Below are 5,377 nucleotides of genomic sequence, written 5' to 3' on the forward strand. Positions count from 1 at the left end.
CACAATAAAGTTTGATATTGTTCACCTCTATGGTTAGTGGTGGGACGATCCACCGATGCTTGGTGGATTGGATTTTTTATCTGTGTAAATTATGATCACTGTCACACACTAAGAAAACAATATCAATTCTGACCTTAAATGTTTGATTTAATAACTGTTCCACTAAACACTAATCAGAAGTGCAAGTAAATAGTGAAAACAAATATTTTTATTTGTTGTGCCGTACTTCTCACTGCCAACAGTAAATCGTCAGAGTGCCTGGTATTTGGCCATCCTCTCTATGAAAAAGATGGCTTAGCACCACAGATAAGAGCACATGAAAGTATCGTGATACATAGCGATTGTAACTTGGTTGGTTGGTTTAACACTGCACTCAGCAATATTCCAGCTATATGACGGCGGTCTGTAAATAATCGAGTCTGGATCAGACAATCCAGTGATTGATATCATGAGCATCGATCCACGCAATTGGGATCGATGACATGTATCAACCAAATCAGCGAGCCTGACCACCTGATCCAGTTAGTCGCCTTTAACGACAAGCATAGTCGGCTTTTACGGCAAGCATAGGTTGCTGAAGACAGATTGTAAGAAAGGTATCGTCACAGCCCCATCCCTGGATCAAGTGGATTGAGCATCTGTCCGGAGAGATGAAGGTTTGCAGGTTGATCCCCGAGTTTCCAAAAGATGGTACTTATTGAGATCATGGATGTGGAATGCCAGACAGAATCTAGGATCTGACGAGAAGCTGAAATCAACACAAAGTATAACTGAATTAATATTCTTGCATCATTTATTCAGCATTCTGATTATGTTAATGACATTTTTGACATGATAGTTCTATTTTCACAATTTATATGATCAACATATCTATGTTTAAGTTTCGGTTCCAAGAACTAGAAAAGAACTAAACACTATCTTTAGCTTTGGGCAGGACAATGATCTGTTCCAATATCTAATGGAAATCAGAGCCTGTGAATCAAGGAAGCTGTTTTTCACACCCAGCCTTTCGAATTTGTGTGTTGTATAATGACGCTCTCAGCGCTATCTTCGCTACAGAGTATGGTATTACACCACTTTTTGCAATATTCCTGCATTGTCATGGTTGGAACTACATGATGACAGCCTGAAAATAATAGAATCTGGACCAGACAATCCAGTGATTGATACTGTGAGCAATGATCCAATGTCGGTGACCAGTGACACACAATCAACCAGGTAGCCTGATCATTTGAACTGTGAAGTTGGCTGTTTCGACAAGCGCGAATTGCTGGGGATAAATTCTAACTGGAATACCCATAGGGTTTGAATTTGCATTTGATAAGAAATATTTGAACGATTCATTACACTGGTGAAGAGGAGATTCATTGTTTCAAAACTAAATGTTTTTCCTAAACACCTCAGAACATCATATCACCTCCATGATAGATGATGACTTCAACTGTGCATGATATATGTGCATGCATGCGCGTGTGTGTGCGCTTGTGATATATGTGTGTGCATTTTTCTTTCTATGATCCATCTTCCTGAGGCAAGAGAGATAATTGACTTTAAAAGTCCAGTTTCCACCCTTGCCGAACTAGGCTGGAATTCCTGGGCTCGATCGTAGCGCCACCAGTGGCTATTACCATTCTAGGCCTCTCCTATGGACCAATCAGATTCCAGTCATATATCACTTGCGTTTGCTTCACACAAAATAGTGGCGCCCGGTCAGGACGATCTGATCGATAATCAAGATCTGTATTGTGATAAAATGGGTCTTACATCGCGAAATGCATCAAATTAAGTGAGCACCTTGATTAAAAACATGAAAGGATTTGGAAAATATCTGTTGACAATGAGTTGGCAGTGCACATGCTTTGCAAATCCTGCAATCGATCGAAACCGGATTTACGAACCGGATTTCGATTTCGGTGGCAATTTTGATTGGACTATGCATAGACTCGTTAGTCCAGCCAAAATGTAACTCCATAATACCAGCCTAGTTCAGAAAGGGTGGAAACTGGACTTTTATAGTCAGTTAACTCACTTGCCTCCAGAAGATGTCTATGTTCGAACAGTCACCTCACAGCTTATACCATGCGCAGCTTACATAATATGTCCCTGTATTGACAAAAATATCTAAATAGTATGTTAATAACACGATACACACAACTTTACATGAAAACTAGATAATGGCAAGTTGTTTTAGCACCAAAGGTAGTTACTGGAATGAATCATCTAAGGCAAATTTAGTAAACTTCAATCCGATAACCTAACATTGATTCATCATGATGATAACTCTCGTAAAAATATCAGAAAATAATATATGATTATAGTATATTTCTTTATTTTGTATTAGGGCTGGGACGGGTAACTTGGGTCCTTGAGTCGGGTGGGTACTGAGTAGGACCCTGAACCCACAGACCCATGGTTAGAAATGTGATGTAAGTACTGATAATGAGAAAAAGTATACACTACACAGTAACACTACAAGTCACTTCAATCACATTCAAATCAGATCTTAGTTCTCACTATCGCTAAACAAAGATTTGAGGACATCCCATTAAGGGTCACGTCAATGCGACCTTTTATCCAACCAATCAGAGCGTCGCTTACCAGATTATGAAAGTGACAGTCGGAATGTGTTTTCTAATCATGCAACCATGAAATATTTAACGCAGGGTATTCCAAACGACAGTTACTGGTTTTATGATTATATCCATACAATCTAGGCCATCTATAAGCCATTCCAGAATGTTCTTATCAGTTTTAATTTTTCTTAATCGAGAATACGTCAAAATATGTTTCGAAGCGTAGTCGCCAGTTTGAAACTAGTGTCGTAAAGCTCGAGAAAGCTGCCTTCTGATTGGCTAATGTCGATTTCTTGTCAGTCATTTCATTGGTTGGTCAAAATTCGCTAAAGGTCGTTCTGGCGTGACCCGTACTGGGATGTCCTCAGATATTTGTTTAGCGAAAACTAAGATCTGATTTTAATGAGATTGCGAGTCACTTATGTTTGCATTCCTTTCTGACTATGCACCCATTCCTTCGGACTTTTATAAAAGATAAAAAGAATAAAGATAAGACTTCAGTAAGTTTACAGTGTATGCATGACCAGATCGTTTTATAGTTTATCTAAATACATTTTCCCAGGGCTACGGTCGAACTATTCCCAATCGGACATTTTGTACCCATCTCTTGAAACCTACAGCGGGTACCTGGGTAGTATAGGTAACAGGGGGGTGGGTACATGGTAGGGTTGGTAATGGGGGGTGGGGGGTACATGGGTAGGGTCAGGTAACAGGGGGTAGGGTACCTGGGTAGTAAATGTGGACTTGTCCCAGCCCCAGTTTGTATCCAAAGATGACTTCACACTGCTCCTACGGCCCAAAGTACAGCAATGCATTGATACTTGCATGGCTAAAGCTCTGGCATTTATCATCCCAAACTGGCTCCCACAGAGGTGAAGCTATATCTACATTGTAGATAGTGCTGCAATGAAATTGCATCACAATTGGTTACCATGACGTCACGATCAAATGCCATCACTAATGGCTCTTCTACTGAAGCTGTTAGCAGTACTTTTTACACTTTAGACACTGCTTATTACTGTCTACAAACTGAAAATTTTGAAGAATGATGTTGGATGATAAATAGAATCTCACCCTTGTGTCTTTTGATATCAAATATATAAACACTCGTTGGTAAAAGTGGAAAAAGTCTTCAGCTAGCCTTGGTGTTTTTACACTTTCATCAACTGGTGTTGATATATTTGATATTAAAAGTCACGATGGTAAGAGTTTCTCTTAATCATAGCCAAAATGCAAAATGCCCAAAAAAATGATCATTTTTATTGTTTTGTTTTTAAAGAAATACCATGTGTCTCCATTCTCATGGGAAAAAACCCCTTAACTTCATCTGTGATTAACAAGATTAAAACATATTCCATGAAGAGCATGCATGTTCAGAGCTATATTACAATGCCACAATCAACAATATAAAACAATTGAGCCATTCATGACACAAATATCTACATATTTATACAGCTGACTAAAATTCATTCATAGATATCCCCCGGGTGATTCTCGTCCAGTTGTAGACATTGTTCTGTACACCGGGACACATCTGGATTCCAAGGCAAGACAGTCCATTTCTTGCCAGGTTCTCTTCAAGAACAAGACTCAACGTGCGAGTGTGTGTTTTACACAGTCAGAAAAACACTGGTCTAGATTTTGAGACTTTTTTTTTCACTTACTTTTCACGACATATCACAAATAATTTGCCAAGTTTGTCTGTTGAAAGGACATTTCATATCACCAGTAGCCAAAAAAAGGCATAATTAGAAACTTACACTTCCTGATTAACGTTGTCTGTTAGACCAGTGTATTTGTCTAGTGGATCAGTGTAGTTGTCTAGTGGATCAGTGTATTTGTGACGTGGACCGGTGTATTTGTCTAGTGGATCAATGTATTTGTCTAGTGGATCAGTGTATTTGTCTAGTGGACCAGTGTATTTGTCTAGTGGATCAGTGTATTTGTCTAGTGGATCAGTGTATTTGTCTAGTGGACCAGTGTATATGTCTAGTGGATCAGTGTATTTGTCTAGTGGACCGGTGTATTTGTCTAGTGGACCGGTGTATTTGTCTAGTGGACCAGTGTATTTGTCTAGTGGACCAGTGTATTTGTGAAGTGGACCGGTGTATTTGTCTAGTGGATCAGTGTATTTGTCAAGTGGATCAGTGTATTTGTGTAGTGGACCAGTGTATTTGTCTAGTGGATCAGTGTATTTGTGACGTGGACTGGTGTATTCGTCTAGTGGATCAATGTATTTGTCTAGTGGATCAGTGTATTTGTCTAGTGGACCAGTGTATTTGTCTAGTGGATCAGTGTATTTGTCTAGTGGATCAGTGTATTTGTCTAGTGGACCAGTGTATATGTCTAGGAGATCAGTGTAGTTGTCTAGTGGACCGGTGTATTTGTCTAGTGGACCGGTGTATTTGTCTAGTGGACCTGTGTATTTGTCTAGTGGATTAGTGTATTTGTGAAGTGGACCGGTGTATTTGTCTAGTGGATCAGTGTAGTTGTCTAGTGGACTGGTGTATTTGTCTAGTGGACCAGTGTATTTGTGAAGTGGACCGGTGTATTTGTCTAGTTGATCAGTGTATTTGTCTAGTGGATCAGTGTATTCGTCTAGTGTATCAGTGTATTTGTCTAGTGGACCAGTGTTTTTGTCTGGTGGACCAGTGTATTTGTCTAGTGGATCAGTGTAGTTGTCTAGTGGACCAGTGTATTTGTGTAGTGGACCGGTGTAGTTGTCTAGTGGGACAGTGTATTGGTCTAGTGGATCAGTGTATTTGTCTAGTGGATCAGTGTATTTGTCTAGTTGACCAGTGTAT

The sequence above is a fragment of the Haliotis cracherodii genome, unplaced genomic scaffold (assembly GCF_022045235.1).
Source record: "Haliotis cracherodii isolate W230 unplaced genomic scaffold, xgHalCrac1.p SCAF_19, whole genome shotgun sequence".
NCBI lineage: Eukaryota > Metazoa > Mollusca > Gastropoda > Lepetellida > Haliotidae > Haliotis > Haliotis cracherodii.